Source organism: Pinus tabuliformis, chromosome 4_2, assembly GCF_031772625.1.
Source record: "Pinus tabuliformis cultivar Carrire ecotype Pingquan chromosome 4_2, CPIR1, whole genome shotgun sequence".
NCBI lineage: Eukaryota > Viridiplantae > Streptophyta > Pinopsida > Pinales > Pinaceae > Pinus > Pinus tabuliformis.
In genome coordinates, this window is record NC_142304.1 from 302,017,126 (window position 1) to 302,035,036 (window position 17,911).

Genomic DNA, 17,911 nt, shown 5'->3' on the forward strand with positions numbered 1-17,911 from the left:
CTGAATCACAAACACATAAAAAAAATTATGCACAAGCAATAGTTCTTCATTCATAAATTAATATGAAATTTATTTGGGTTCTTGTACCAGGGATAATGCCCCAACTGAGAAAATAAAAAACTGATCACCAAACTCAATGCACTCTATCGGACCCAACACACGCCCATTGAGAAGCTTATCTCAATCTTGTGTTGTTTTTGTGTCATTCTCCTCACATCCTCACCTTTATAACTATATATTGAACCAAAACCCCAATCCTATCCCTAACCCTAACCCTAAATTCAAAGTGATGGATGGACGAGATTAGATCTCATCTCACTTGAGATCAACGGTTAATATTAAAACTTAATCACTAAAGAAAATACTTTACTTTATCTAAGTTTTATTTTAGCTCAATAAGCCAACATATAACTATGTGGTTTTTCCTAAGTTTAACTTAGGCTAAGTTACATCAGAAAATATTCTAAGATGATACATTTGCGAATTTTGCATGCCTATACACAAGGTCTATGCAGAAATACTTGCCCAAGATACAAAATTCAACACTCCATTTTAGTGAGAGAGTTACTTCTAGAAGAACATCCTCCACCTAGATATGTCTCCAAGCCCATCTCAGTATCTATAGTTGCTCCCTCTAACACTGAGATTTTTCCTACTACCTGATCTGAAACCTGAGCTAAGAACATGTCACATCCAACCATGCTTTGAGGATCCTACTCCTCAACATCCATCAATGACATATCATACCAGCTAAGGCTTTTGTAAGATTATAAAGAATCACTCTTCCTTGCCAACTACTTCCTCTGAGTAACTAACATTATTCATGTATCCAAGATCCCCTCAAATATAGCCACAGGTTGTCCTAACAACCTATATGACTACCTCTATGTGATTCCAAGCACTACGAATACATCCAAGGTCGCTCCCTCTGAATATAGAAGCACTTGTCCATCCAAAAACAAAAAACTATGTCCAACATCCTACAAGGTTGATACTGAGAGCATGTGTACCATCAACCCTAGAACAAACCACATATTTGTCACCTCTAGAAATCCTCTTAAATCCAGCTGGAATATGACACATCCAACCCCTTTCATTGCATGCATGGTTCTAGCTCCACTAAGCACATTGCAATATGAGCCTATATATGAAATACTATGGAACAATGATCCCATCCCTGTCATGTGACTGGACGCTCTACTAGTCACTAGCCATATCCTATTATCCTCATACACAATAGTACTATTGTTAGAAACATAGGAAACTAGAGAAAATTCCTTCTCAAATTTCTTTGTAAAGTCATCAATCTCAGTTAATGTTAATGCATCCACCTAATCCTCCTCCTCCTCCTTCTTCTTTATGGACACAGGCTTGCTATTAAGAAACCAGCTCACAAAAAGATAGAAAAGATAGATCAACGCCTTATAATTCAACCTCTTCGAGGGGGCAACTTCCTTTACATTACACAAATGAACAATTCTTGGATGATACAAATGACAATACCTCCTTTCTATATATAGGAGTCTAAGGGGTCATAATATAATCAAAGTTGACATAACAATAATAATGTAAGGGCGAAATAATAACAATAGTGGGCTTCTATGGGGCACAATAGTAACAATATGGGGACTACATGGGTACAACAATATAATAAGGGGGTTGCACTAATAACAACAAGGGGTTACACTAGTAGTATAGGGGCCTAACATGCCCCTCTCCTTCAAAAAGTGTTGTCCTCAACGCTTGAGTAGTTTTTGATGCTTCTGTATAAAAATTTTGTCCTCCCGTGTGGAATCTTCAAAGGGTAAGTTCTTTCACTTTATGAGATACTCTGAAATTGATCGATTTCCTAGCTGTCGGGTTCTTGTTTTTGTGACTGCTCCAGGTTCCAATATGATTTTTCCTTCCTCTTCAAGTTCTAGCATTATTGTTTGAATTGGGATATTCTGAAACTTTTGAATGAGTGGCCACACTTCTTTGTCCTTCTTCCATTCATCCCTTGCATTGTTTATCCAATTTGGTTGGATAATAGAAATAGCACAAAACAATGCTTCCACATCCTCATCCTTTCTTGAGAGTGCATCTGCAACAAAAACTTTCTTCCCTTTTCTGTAGATGATGTCAAAGTCATAACCCAACATATTTGTGACCCATTGTTTATGTTCTTCTAATGATAATATTTGTTCTAAAATGTATTTAAGACTATCATGATCCATTTTTACCTTGAAGTGTCTTCCCGTCGGGTAAGGTCGTCATTTCTTAAGTGCATGTAGTATTGCCAACATTTCCTTCTCATAAATAGCTTGCTTTAGATGTAACCGTAAAAATACCCAATCACCTACATCAAAACATTTTTCACTACGATGTTGATCTACATGTTTTTTCATTCGATTCTGCACCAAAGTGACATTATCCTTTAAAAGTTGGAGAACTTGTTGTTGATGCTCGATGTGATTTTTCACTGCTTGAACCTTTTTCTTCTTGATAATTCCTTCTATCTTGAGAGTTTGAGGAGTGGTAATTTCTTCCAATTCTTTACAAGATATGGTCGGATTCATTTCTTGATACTCGATGTGATCTTTCACTTCTTGAACATTTTTCTTCTTGATATGTCCTTCTATCTCGATAGTTTGAGGAGTAGTAATTTTGGCCAATGCATTACAAGATATGGTTGGATTCATTTCTTCTTTCTCGATGTGACCTTTCACTTCTTGAACCTTTTTCTTCTTGATATGTCCTTCTATCTTGAGAGTTTGAGTGGTAATTATTGCCAATGCTTTACAAGATATGGTCGGATTCATTTCTTCTTTCTATGGGGTTGGCTCATGGCGTATATCCTCTTCTTTTGATGTTTCTTGACCCTTTTCTTCCTCCTCTTCATACTCTATGTAAAATAATTTCTTCTCAGCACACTTATGACCTTTAGTGCATTTTCTATCACAATTGTAACAAAGCCCTTTTTCTCTTTTTTCTTCCAATTGTTGTGGTGTAAGCCTTGTAGGTTGTGGAAGGCTAGGAGAAAAAACACTTCCATAATTATAGTCATGAGTGGTGGGATTCCTTGTTTTCATAATTTCGCTTTCAATTTTTCTTGCCAACTCGAATGCCTCCTCCAATGAATCAAGTTCCCAAAAATGAATCTCATGTTGAACGTTATCCTTTAAAGTCCCTATGAAGACATCAATCCTTTGCTTCTCTGGAATATAATTTACCCTTCTATTCAATTTTTGAAAGTCTTCAATGTGCTCTTCCATTGAACCCTTTTGTTTGATATTTATCGATTGGCTAAAGAAGGAATTTCTCTTTGTATCCTCATAATGTGCTATCATTTCCTCCATGAAATTTGACCACGTGACAAGTGGTTTATGAGAACAAAGCCCTTTATACCATAAAAATTGATTCGGTTCTAAATAATTAGATGCAATACATACCTTTTGTAACAGTGGTACACCATGTAGATCAAAATATTTCTCCATCTGTAGTATCCAATTTACCGGATCCTTGCCATCAAACTTCCACTTCTCACATTTTCTTGATTTTAGGAGCTCAATCTTGAAACAACTGTAACTTTGTAATTTCAGATCTTCTAGTTTTGAAATCGTGACCTGCAGTAGCCCTTTGCGTCCTCTTTCCAATGCCACCAATCTGATCCAAATTGGATTCTCCAAGGAAGAGTTATGCCAAATCTCCCATGGTGACCTGATTATAGACCTTTTCAAAAGAGCGAACTTGTATGAAGTGCCACGTGTCACTGTTTTGACCTTTGGGTCTAAAAAATATACATAGGAAACTACAGTCCATCCTCTTTTTGTAACTTCTTACTAAATTTCAATCTGATGCTCAAAACAAAATTTATGGCTATTTTCCCCAAGTCACTTGTTTGGAATGTAATTCGGGAGTCTGCAAAAATGCCAACTTCCTCAGATCATATCTCTGTAAATATAGAGCGAAAAGCTCTGAAATTTGGACCTGTAGTTCAGAACGATTTCGACCCAAATGGGTTTTTTTTAATTAGCGTCTGAAACATCGCAGAAAAAAAGTTATAGCACAAATGCCATGATGACCTATTTGGAGCAGTGAAACCCTAGAATCCAAAGCTCTGATACCAAATGTTATGAAACCAGCTCACAAAAATATAGAAAAGATAGATCAACGCCTTACACTTCAGCCTCTTCGAGGGGGAAACCTCCTTTACATTATACAAATGAACAATTCTTGGATGATACAAATGAAAACACCTCCTTTATATATATAGGAGTCTAAGGGGTCATAATATAATCAGAGCCGACATAACAATAATAATAATGCAAGGGCATAATAATAACAATAGTGGGCTTCTATGGGGCACAATAGTAACAATATGGGGACTACATGGGTACAACAATATAATAAGTGGGTTGTACTAATAACAATAAGGGGTTACACTAGTAGTATAGGGGCCTAACACTTGCATAGTGACCAGTATTGTGACATGAAAAGAACTTCACTTTTCTCATGTCCTTCACAAAAGAAAATCATGCACTTCCATTTAATTTTTCCCTTTATATCAAGATAAAAATTCTCCTCATCATTCTTACCATCATGTTGGCTTGCAGTTTTGTAACTTATCCTTATCTCTTCCTATACAAAATCATCCCACAATCTATCCTAACTGAGCATATTTTCCCGTGCGAAGATCCCATCAACAAAGGCATCCCATTTTGGAGGAAAGCCACTTTGGGTTGATCTGACCAACTCTTCACTACCAATAGTTTCCCCCACTACTTCTAAGTCATATCTAATATGAGTGACCTTGGATAGGTATGATGCAACTGTGTCAGTTTCATACATCTTGGCATTTCTTAGTTTATCCTTCAAAAACACCTTCATGTTTTGGTTTGTACTCTGGTACAACTTGCTTAAGGATGCCCACATCTCACAGGCATCTTCTTCCCCATCACATGAGGTATAACATGGTATCTACTGGAGTCAAGTATTATTCTCTTAGCCTTTGCGTTCATCTTATTAAACTCATCCAATTGAGTAGGATTTGTAGGAATTGGGACAACCTTCTCCATGATGTCCCACAACTCCTGCTCCTCAAATAATAGAACAATATGCTCCTTCTAGAGTCTACAATTTCCTGCCCCATCCAACCTATCCTCGTAATGACCTAGTAGTCATCCTTTTCAAACTCACCAATAGTTAACTTTTCACCTTCTGTACACTACCCAAGCATGTTGCCTGAGCTTGCTTCCCTCTACCCGAGATTTTTTTCCACTACTCGAGACTTCCTTCCCATTGCTAAAGACTTTGTGCATACTTCTCAAGGCTTCCAAAACCCTTCTTAATCCCCGCCCAAAACTTATGGGTGCTTCCCAGACACTTCAATAGTCTAGCAATGAATTTTTCTTGATTAATTTTAATGCATATACCTCTGCAAACCTATGACCTAGTTCTTTTTCAAGTTATCACTCACCCGAATACTGCAGCTACCTAACACTACTCTTGTGCCTTTATAATCTAATAGCTTAAACTGCCTTTTCTAGTCTAGCCCTTCTCATGCTCTACAAGCCTTGATGCTCGATCAGATGGGTGTTATGTGGTTGTGTTCTATGTCAGCATAGCTCGTTTGCCCTGCATGACACCCCAACCCTCTTCAACTATTCGACTATGTCGGTGCTCATTTGTTTTCCACGAGCCCCGCACCTAGTTGTTCTCGGTCGAACTGTGCTCGACCCACACCTTCACTGTGATCACGTCTCTCATGTGTTTCATGTTGGCCATTGGCCCTAACTTCTCTATCGATCAATCAAATGTTTCACTTGTCTATGGGCTATCTATATGTGGCCTATCTAGTGGCACATTTGGCTCTTTCTGACGTTGGTCGGTTATAGCACTAACGGCTCGATGATTCTCAACCCAAACTTCATGCTTAATTGTTCTGTTTTTCTTAGCCCCCTGGTCTCCTTGTCTCAAATACGTTCATGCTCGGCCCTATCGATGGTCTCCCTATCTCATGAGTAGTTGAGTTGCAGTGCAGTTAATCGATGTTCTCATCCCAATGATTTACATATTCTCCTACACTGGTGTTATGGAGGCCTGTTGGCTACCCTGGTAGTCATTGTCACCTATGGCTACTCGCAACGGCTGGTGGGATGTCATCCAACCACTCAGCCTCATGTTTTTTTACTTTTTTTCTCCTTAAAAAAGGGCCCCTTTTTTACTCTTTTTTAATTATATTTATTTTACTCAAAATTTTTCCTTCAAAAAAAATTCCTCTCAACCCTTTGAAAAAATATCACCAACTTAAAAAAAATATTGCTCGTATGATCTGAACCAACCTAGCTCCAGTGATATGATACGAAATCGACACCTGTAATTTTGACATCGATTAAGACTAGGTGCTATGATACCATGTTAGACTTCCCAAACCTAGCACCCAGTATTCGGTTCCCAACAATTAATTATTGAACGAATACATGACAAAATTTCTAACATAAAAAATATATCGAAATAAAAAAATTACTCAACTAAATCACAAACACATAAACATATCCTTCCCAATTAGTATTTCTTCATTACTATATTAAGCATGGAACTTACTTGGGCTCTTGTACTAGGGATAATGGCTCAATCAAAAAAATATAAAACTGATCACCAACCTCATTGCACTCTCTCGAACCCAACACACATTGATAAGAGTCTCCCAATATTGTGTTGTTGTTATGTCCTTTGCCTCACCTTAGCCTCACCTTGATGACTTTACATTGAGACATATCCCTAACCCTAGCCTTAACCCCAATCTCAAAGTGATGGACGGTTAAGATTAGATCTCGCATCACTTGAGATCGACGGCTAAGATTAAAAATTAATCACTAAAGTAAATACTTTACTTTATCTAAGTTTGATTTTAGCTCAATGAGCCAACATATAATTATATGTTTTTTCCTAAGTTTAACTTGGTCTAAGTTACATCAGCAAATATTCTAAGGTGATATGTGGGTGACTTCTGCATGCCTAAACACAAGGCTTGTGCATAAGTACTTTCCTGAGCTACAAACTTCAACAATAAAGAAATAGTTATGCTATGGGCATATCACACTACAAACGAGTGGTTGATTATCCAAACCTCTTTTAAGTTACTTTATGGTCAAGAATTTTTCGTTCCACTACACTTTTGGATGAATGGAAAATGTGTTGCTTTGATACTACATTATAATCTCAGTATGACAAAGAAAGGAAGGTTACATTGATTTAATAAGCTTGAATAATAATGGCTAACAACAATTCATCACAAGGAAATGCAAAAGCAGTAATGAAAAGCATGGCACAACCAACATCTAAGAAAAAAATATATAAGCATTGGCAACATGATACTCCTTAGTGATAGTAAAATTAAAGGGAAGTTGAGGAAGTTAGAAACCACATGGTTGGGCCCATATTTAATTTAACATATTTGACTAAATGGAATAGTCCAATTAATACCTCTATAAGGAAAAAACTTTTGGACAAGGTATTCAATAGTGCTTGGCTGAAGAAGCACCATTTTGAGGAAGTTAGAAACCACAAGGTTGGGCCCATATTTAATTTAACATATTTGAAAAAATGGAATAGTGCAATTAAGAACTCTATAAGGAAAAATCTTTTGGAAAAGGTATTCAATGGTGCTTGGCTCAAGAAGTACCACTTTTGAGTGTGTGTGTGTGTGTGTGTGTGTGTGTGTGTGTGTGTGTGAGTTTGTGTGTGTGTGTGTGTGTGTGTGTGTGTGTGTGTGTGTGAGTTTGTGTGTGTGTGTGTGTGTGTGTGTGTGTGTATTGGTGAAAACTCATTTGGCACTGCTAGGAAAGGGTTTCCCTAAAAAACCAATTCATCTAGTTTATAAACTCTTGAAGAAAAATCAATACAATAGTTGGTTAAGGGGAATCAAGTAAAAAATTGTTTTTGGATAGCCATTTAATTGGAAACTCTTAACCCACTAGGACTAGTAATAAGCATATTTTTCTCGAATCATGGTAGTTCCTCAAGACAAGAAAAGAAAAATTGATGAGATATATAGAAGGTGGTCGACTAAAATTTAACCAACAAGAAGAATTTGAGAAAGGAATACACCCAAACCAAACAATAGTTCCCAAAAAATGATGACGTTGCAAGGAAGAATGGAGATAGCAAGAAACAAACCTCAACAAAATTCCAATGGAAGAATAGCATAAGAAAACTAAAAATAACGCTGCCAATAACACCAAATCTAATGAGACCAGCAAGTTGACAAAAGCATGAAAAATGACTAAGAACAGTGAAATGGCCATCAAAAACTTAATGGTGGGAAAAAAAACCCAAATGTGATGAACATAACTCAAGCCATAAATAATTAAGGTCATCAAAATATATTTTACACACATGCCTATATTGGATCCATCCCCAAATCTACTATAAACACATTAGGAAATTCCCATCAAAACACATTGAAAACTAATTCATCAAACTTGCATAAGTCTACTGAGCTCCATGTGATTGAAAATCCTAACAAAACTTTTTGGGGCTTTTCACCCTTGGCTAATGTAGTTGCAGAAGATTCCATTAATGAAATTGCACCAAGAATGAGGGAATAATTACGTATAAGTTCAATCAACATCTACACTGAAATCAATGCATCCAACACAAGTTCAATCAAACAAGATTAGAAATTAACATCTTTAATGAGATTAATGAATCTAATGCAAGAAATGAAAAAGAATTAGAAATCAACATCTACATAGAAATCAATGCATCTAATGCAAGAAATCAAATATGATTAGAAAGTAGCATTTGTACACTAAAATCAGTGCATCTAGTGTAAGCAATTTTCTTCCCTTTCTCTCCCCCCTCCATTTATATCATTATCTCCCTCCATCTCTCCTTCTTTGTCTCTCTATCTCACCCCCACATACACACACGCACTCTCTCTTCATATCTATCTATCTCTCCCTCCCTCCCTCTATCTCTCTCTTCTTCCCTCTCTCCCCCTTCCATCTATACATCTATCTCCCTTTCTCTCCCCTTCTTCATCTCTCTATATCACCCCGCAAACATACACATTATTTCTCCATATCTATCTATATATCCCTCCATCTCCCTCTCCCTCTCCCTCTCTCTTTATCTTCCCCTTCTCTCCCTTTGTCTCCCCTTCGATCTCTCTTCCCTCTTACTCTCCTCTCTCCCTCTCTCTCCATCACCCTTCTCACTCCCTCTCTCTCTCCATCTCCCTTTCCACTCCCTCTCTCTCCATCTTTCTCTCTCTATATGTTTTTCTTCTTACCTCTCTCTCTCTCTCTCTAGATATGTGTGTGTGTGTTCTGCAACTTTGTTGATTATCTACTTCCTCCTCTCATTCTCTCTCCCCTTCTCTCCATCTCTCCTTCTTTGTATTTTTATCTCACCCTCAAACATACACACTCTCTCTCCATCTCTCCCTTGTCACTCCCTCTCTCTCTCTCCACCTTTCTCTCTCTATATGTCTTGAACTTCTTCCTTCCCTATATTTTCCTCCAACTCCATCTCTCGAGCTCCCTCTCTTTCTCAGAGACTCTCTCCTCCTCTCCCTCTCTCCATCTTTGTGTCCCCTTTCTCTCTTTCTTACCCTTCTCTCCCACTCTCTCCCCTCTATATTTCAAAAAATTTAAAATACTTTGACAATTAGAATATTATGTTTAAACAACAACAAAAAATGTTTTGATGTCGTACAACAATTCAATTTTTTTATATAATACATATTTAAAATACAATATTTCAAATATGTGTTGTACATTCACCTGGAGGGAAAATGATAATTTTCCATGGAAATATTATCTAGAATTTTACAAAATATTATGTTCCAGCTACCTTCATCAAAGATACATAAAGTGCTTCATTGTCGGAAATACTGAGGGGGGTGAATCAATATTTCTTTTCAAGTGTTATGTTTAGCACTTAAGATTCTTCACAATTATAATCAAAAAGATAAATAATACGTACTTTATTATAAACAAGTTAGGACACCAATCCTCTTTTACAAAAAAAGTGAGTACAATGATGTTTAATGGTACCAAGCCTTCAATCTTCGAGGTTCCAACCTGTTGCCAAGTACCAACTTGGACTTTTGTGAGGCTCCAACCCTATCCTTTTCAAGCCTCCAAATGATTTTTTAGAGGCTCCAACCACTAGGGAACCAACCCTTCAGTCTTCTTAATAAAGATAGATAAGTTACTTACTTGAATTTCTCCACAAAACTTGTTCTGCACTTCACTTGTCCATTAGCTTCATTGTCCAAGGTTCTCAATCCTTTATGTCCCTCACTAGATGATCATAATGAATGATGACACCAGAGTCATTCCATTATTGTATCACCAAACTAAATTGTATCTGAGATGCCTTGTGGCGAGATCTAACTACTAGTGTTGTAGGTATTTCCCCTCCACATATAGTGCAAATATTTATTCACCCTTTTTATCAGTAATTCTCCTCCAGTAGTCTTAAAAGATCATAGTCCTTCACACTTTTATATCATTGGTCAGTCAAGATAACAAAGATCAGTTTTGAGCCACCAATTTAGTAGTGTTGTAGATGATTTACACTCCAAGTTTAAAGCTTCACCGAGATGACAATACCCACAGATTTGGGCTCCACCAAGACTGCACTACCCACAAATTTGGGCTCCACCGAAATTGAAATGTCCCACATATCTGGGCTCCACCGAAACTGAAATGTCCCACAGATCTGGGCTCCACCAAAATTGAAATGTTCCCAAATCTGAGCCACAGAATTATGCACAAGTTCGAGAGTAGCTACAGAATGTATGTACAGGACCGAGGATATAGAAGGTGGCTTAGTCTGAGCTTCTGAATAGATGCACCAAGTTCGAGTCGTGTGTTTCTAAGTGTGGTTGCATGTTCGATCTCTTACATCCTTATCTGCTTCAGATATCAAGTTATCCTTCTCGGCCTCTAAGTCTCGTTTTTTGTTCTTTCAAGTTCACGATTTGTGAACCATATCTTACTCTATGTGATGGAGGACCAAATTGGATGGTTGTGAAATGAAGATCTCAGTTCATATATATATGGATTTCACCTTGAAGTGAAGAGACGTGACCTATGGAGGAAGCCAACTTAAGAGACAGGATATAGGTCGGCTAGACTGTAAAAATAAGGCATATGACCTTCAGAAATCAATCTCTTAGAGTATTTGATGTTAGAAGTTGAGTGAGGGCTCGTTGGAAAGAGGAAAGAGTCCTCTTAAGTATGGATAAAGAGCCAACGTAATAAGATGTCTCCAAGGTGACAAAAAATAGTTTTCTTTGTGATTGTTCTTGAATTTTCTCTATGTATAAGGTTTATTGTGACAAAATGGTATCCAACCATCATACAAGTGTATCATGTCTTCAACCATGTCATCATATCGTCTCCATGTCATCATATGGTCTCCAACCATGTCATCATATCGTCTCCATGAGTGTAACCTTCAAGAGTATGTTCATCAATGACAATTATTGACCCACAATCTCCCCCTTTGTCGTTGATAGAAATATTCTTTCTTCCAACGTTCTCACCCTTTGACATCAATTCCAAATGGGGTGTTGACCTAGAGTGTCATTTACGTCAATATGGCAATATTCTAGGAGAAGTGGAGCAAGAAGCGATGAGGAGAAACCAGAGGAAAGCCAAGAAAGTCAAGCCATTGGAGAGAATATCGGAAGTCATAGGAGCTATCAGAGAAGAGCTATCAAAGCAGGGAAGAAGTTCATTAGAAGGAACAAAGAGGAACATGCATCAGGAGGAGAAGCCAGTAGAAGAGCAGTTAACGGAGGAGCATCGCATGTAATATATGCCAAAGAAGAACTATCGAAATCCAAAGGGAAGACTGATCAAAGGAGCAAGAGAAGCATAGAGGAAGAGTCATTTGAAACCACGAGAAGCAAAGAGCAGAGATTCATTACTTTGTGTAACTGCGTTCAACAGTTAACCGGCGGGTTTGTAACAGTGGTAGTGGTTATCGGGCGGACGCTAGCGGTAAGTGGTATTTAGAGGAGAGCGCCCGATTCCATCAACCGAGTGACACATAGCACTCGAGTGGAGAGAGAAAACCACTTTTTCGGGTGGTTATTTCTCTTGCAAGTGGCTCACCTAAAATCCATGAAAGTCGTTGGATCTAGCACGGGTTGATCAACGGCGAAGGATCAACGGACGGTTTTGTGTTGGTCGGGTGTAGTATCAACCGTCGAATGGGATGGTAAGATCTACGACGGAGGATTGATTCGAAAAAGGCAAACATCAGAAAATGTGCAAACGATGTATAAGTTATACATGATTATTGTGTATTTCTATTATATAAACATTATAATAGAAATAGCGCGGATATAAGGATTTCATGTGGTTAAATTCTATATAACCAATGTGAATCCTCATTGCCTATGAGATTAGAAAAGGTTGCCCAAGTTCTAAAGATGCAGCATTCAAGGCCTCAAAATCAAAAAAGGGGAAAGAAAGGAATGTCAGTAGTGATGACTCTGATGTTGAATCCGTATTGGCGCAATTCATATGAAGGTTGCAGAAAGGATCTAAGCTAAAAGGTAAATACCCTCTTATTTGTTTCAATCGTGGAAAATAGGTCATTATGCTGCAAAATGTCCTCATAAGCATGATAGTGATGATGAAGAAAATTCTAAAAGGATGGTATACAAAAAGAAAGGGTTCAATAAAAAGAATTTCCTCTCTAAGCAAGATGAGTCTGATGAAGATGAATTTGTAGTCATCAAAAATAAATCAACTAACTAGCTCCCTCACCGCAAAGGAGGTAATGAAGAATCAGATGAAGAAAATGACCATGCTGGAAGCCAAGAAGTATTATTCATGGAATTCACAAATGATGATGACTCGGGGCTAGATGGAAATGTAGATGAATTGTTAATAAGTGCCATTGAAGAAAATGAGAAATTACGGAATAAAATCATTTCTCTCAAGGTAGAAAATGAGGAAACAAAAAGAAGGGAAGATCTCTTGAATAATAAGCTAAAAGAAAAAGAAGTAGCTTGTGAAGAACGTGAAGCTGAAATAGTATCTCTGAGGAAGGAATTGGAGCAAGTTAAAAAGGGTTGGAAAAGCTCTCAAATTCTTGACACTATCCTAAATAACCAAAAACCTCAACATGACAAATCTAGAATAGGTTTTAAAGGAGAATCATAAAGTACTAAGAATAATGCGAAAAGCTATGCCAACGTACTTTCCAGCAACCCAAAAGAAGAAAGATTATTTCATCAAAGGCTTATCCCAAATCCAAAGAATGAAGAGAGAGTAACTCCAAGGAAAAATGTTGATTCGAATCATGGATGTTACAACAAATACAAAATAGTATTTCATCAAAGGCCCATCGCAAATCCAAAGAATGAAGCGGGAGTAACGCCAAGGAAAAATGTTAATTCAAATCATGGCTATTACAATAGGTACAAAACTATCTTTTTTGGGCATTGTTTCCATTGTAAAAATTTTGGTCATCAAGCTAGACATTGCATGGCTCGTAAGAATGACACATCAAAACTGAAGGATCAAATAAAAAAACCATATGGCCCCAAAGGGCAAGGACAAATCAAGACCTACAATTCTTTTGATCCCTTGACCAAATTTGATCTGATTTGCTCATTATGTAATAATAATGGACACAATGAATAAAATTTCCCACTCAAAAGAGGAAAAGCAAGAAGTGAGAATCACAACACGGATAAATGTGGCCTAGCTCTATGTGCTCAAAATATTGAAAATCATTGGTTTGTGGATAGTGGGTGCTCCAGACACATGACAGGGTACAAAAGGAAGTTTGTCTCATTGAACAAAAAGGAAGGAGATATATACTTTGGAAGTGGATCTGCCAAAATTGCTAGAAAAGGAACTATTACTCTTATTAATGGAAAAGGAAAAGCTCAAAATGCTTTGCTAGTAAATGGGCTCAAACACAACCTCCTGAGTGTTAGCCAAATCTGTGATCAAGGACATAATGTTGTCTTTAGCACCAAAGACTGTGAAATAAGGAACTCTTCCTTAGGGGAACTTGTGGCGAAAGGGGTTAGAACACCAGACAACATCTACATTATGAAAAAGATTCAAGAAGATAAATGCTACTTAAGTCAAATTGATGAAAGTTGGTTGTGGCACAAGCGACTTGGACATACAAGCATGGATAACTTGATCAATATCAGCAAGATTAAAGCAGTACGAGACATTACAAAGTTATTCAAACCAAATCAAGGAATATGTGGTCCATGTCAACATGGAAAGCAAACCAGAACCAGCCACAAGACCAAGGAGTTTTCTACATCAAAGCCTTCGGAGATCATCCATGTTGATTTATGTGGACCAACTAGAACTCCAGCACTCCAAGGAGAAAGGTACTTTGCTTTATTTGTTGATGACTATACTAGAATGATGTGGATATATTTTATAAAATATAAATCCGAAGCATTTGAGCGTTTTAAGAATCTTAAAGCTCTTGTAGAAAATGAAAATGACTCAAAGATTAAGTGCCTCAGAACGGACAGAGGGGGAGAATTCAGATCAAAGGAATTTAATGAATTCTTTAAAATACATGGAATTAAAAGAGAACTCTCTACTGCCAAAACACCCAAGCAAAATGGGGTAGTTGAAAGAAGAAACCGAACAGTTCAAGAAATGGAATGAACAATGTTAATAGCAGCTGACTTGCAACCAAAATTATGGAGAGACGCAATCAAGACAGCTGTCTATACCTTGAATCAAACTCAATTAAGACCAAATAATGAAAAGACTCCTTATGAATTATGGAAAGGAAGAACTGCTTCAGTAAAATACTTCAAGATTTTTGGAAGCAAGTGCTTCATAAAAATCAATGATGGCTCATCACGAAAATTTGATTCATGAGTTGACGAAGGGATCATTCTTGGATATTCTATAAGAAGCAAAGCCTACAAGTGCTACAATAACTGACTACGGAAAATAGTGGAAAGCATTGATGTAAAAATTGATGAAGACCTTCCAGAAAAAGAAATTGAAGAACATGAAGTTGATCCTCTCATTGAAGAAGAAGAACCTGAAAAAGAAGAAAAAGACCAAGAAAAAACCAAGGAAAAAGAACCATCTCAAACCCCTTCAAAGATTAAATTTCTCCAAAATTATCACCTGCAAGAGCAGATTATTGGCAATATGGATGAAGGGATGCAAACCCGAAGAAGGATGACTAGTACACCAAAGAAGAATGATGTTGCTCTTCTATCCATGATAGAACCAGAAACATTTACTCAAGCAATTAAGGATCCTCATTTGGTAAAAGCCATGGAAGAAGAAATTTCTCAAATTGAGAAGAATGAGACATGGGAGCTGGTACCTCATCTAAAGGACAAAAACATAATAGGAACCAAGTGGGTGTTTAAAAACAAAATGAATGGAGATGAACAAATCATCATAAACAAGGCAAGGCTTGTTTGTAAAGGCTATTCACAAATTGAAGGAATTGACTTTGAAGAAACATTTGCACCAATAACTCGTGTGGAAGCTATCAGGATGTTCTTGGCATTTGCTTGCTCAAAAGGATTCAAAATATATCAAATGGATGTAAAATCAGCATTTCTGAATGGGGAACTCAAGAAAGAAGTCTACATGGAGCAACCAGAAGGGTTTAATCTAACAGAAGGAAAAGACTTTGTTTGTAAGTTGAAAAAGGCATTATATGGGTTGAAACAAGCTCCTAGAGCTTGGTACACAAGATTGGATCACTATCTACAACAACAAGGCTTCAAGAAGGGGGTGGCAGGAAGTAATCTCTACATAAAGACGGATGAGGATAAGTTACTAGTCACACTTGTTTATGTTGATGATCTGATTTTTGCTAGTAAAAATGATGAGATGAGCCATAAATTTTCTCAAAATATGTCAAAAGAGTTCGAGATGTCAATGATAGGAGAGTTATCTCACTTCCTTGGACTACAAGTATCTCAAACGACGGCAGGCATGTTTATATCTCAAGCCAAATATCTTAAAGACATGCTTAAAAGACTGGAATGGAAGATTGTGCACCCATGAGCACACCTATGACCACAAGTTGCAAATTGAGAAAAAATGATGACTCCCCTCCGGTAGATGCAACTCATTACAGGTCAATAATTGCAGCCCTTCTGTACTTAACTGCTACGAGACCCGACATTATGCAAGCAGTAGGAATGGTGGGAAGATTTCAATCAGCTCCTAAATAATCCCATTTATTGGTTGTAAAAAGAATTCTCAGACACCTGAAAGGAACTGATGGCGTGGGTGCAGGCGTTAGGGATAACCTTCCTAATCTGACAGCAAGTTCTTCTATATCAGCCTCAACTTCCTTTTCTGCTCCTTGTGGTGTATCAGTCATTAAACTGATAGCTTCATTATTTCCTCAGAATCCCTTAAACCTTGCAATTTTGCAAAAACAGTGGCTTTACTCCTATCGGAGCAGTAATTCTAAAAGAATTACTCCAAATACTATCGGAGGCTTTATAAGAGGGATTATACACCCAACAATATCGGCGGCTTTATCATGGGAGGACTTATGCAATACACCATCGAGGCAGTAATTCCAAAGGAATTACTTTAAAACACTATCGGCGCTTTATATTGTCCCTTTCCTTTTCCCCGATGCGATATCGGCGATTGCTATCGGCGGAGTCTATACACAATACCTCCAATATGCGATGCGGACCCGACGCACTTTAGACTCGCTTTTATATGGATTTCGATCCCGGCCTATCGGCGGTTCGTTAATGTAATGGGTCTTGCGGACCCGACGACCCCTTAAACTGCTATGTATAATATTTCGGCTCCGAATATCAGAGCTTACCAAAGCTAAAGGCCTTTTGGACCCGACGCTCCCTTATACTGAGGTTTATAATATTTCGGCTCCGTAAATCGAAGTACTGCTATGGCTTCCCTTCGGACCCGACGCCCTTTATATGTCGCGCTTTATAATAATTCGGCTCCAATATATCGGAGCTTACACATTCCACTGTTATAAAGCCCTTCCGATGCGATGCAATATTGGTTCGGACCCGATAAGGGTTAGAACCAATATTGATAATATTTCACGTCCGCCACTGTTCCGCTTATTGTAATTTCTCTGTGTAAACAGAGTTCTCCTCTTTCTTTATAAAAGTGAATTTAAAGAGTCGGCATCTGCCACAACGAAAGGAAAAACGATTCAAAATTCTTAAACACATAGTTAAAGCATCATGCGGGGAACAGTGAGGCAATTCAATACTTTCAATACCCAATAGAATAAGTTATGCATACATATTAACAGAAACCATTGATTTAGTAACGTCGAGAGAAAAGTTTAAGTAATAATGTTTTGGCACTCGCTCCTCTCTTCTCTGATGAGAGTATTGCTGCCTCTTTATTTATAATTAAAGGATAGGCCTTCTCGGTCCTTATCCGTTACAAAAGCATGCTTTACAGGAATGATTTAAAGCGTGAAAGCTTTACTACAGCTTATCCATCTGTAATAATATTAGCATGTTTTATTTCTAGAATTTATTCTATCTTTAACTAAAAAGACATGGAAATTGCAGGCTAAAGGACCCCACTCCCTTGCCTGTAGATTTTTTTGGATTTTTGTAATAAGTTGGAAGACTTTTCCCTCTGAGTCACATGCTCCCGCATCAGACTCCTGAGGACAAAATTCTTCATGGGCTCCTGTCCATGAGCTCGTCTACAAATTTGCCCAGTTTCTGTAGAACATCTTCTGTAACCCAAGTAGCTTCAGCGATTGGCTATCCTTTCCATTTTACCAGATACTAGAAGTACTCTCATCCCCTTGTCTTCTTATGCACTTTCTTGTCTAGAATTCTTTCTGGCTGTAAATTCTTTGCTGTGGGTAACTATTTTACCCAGTTAATCTCTGGAGTCTCCTGATCCTGTGTTGTATCATC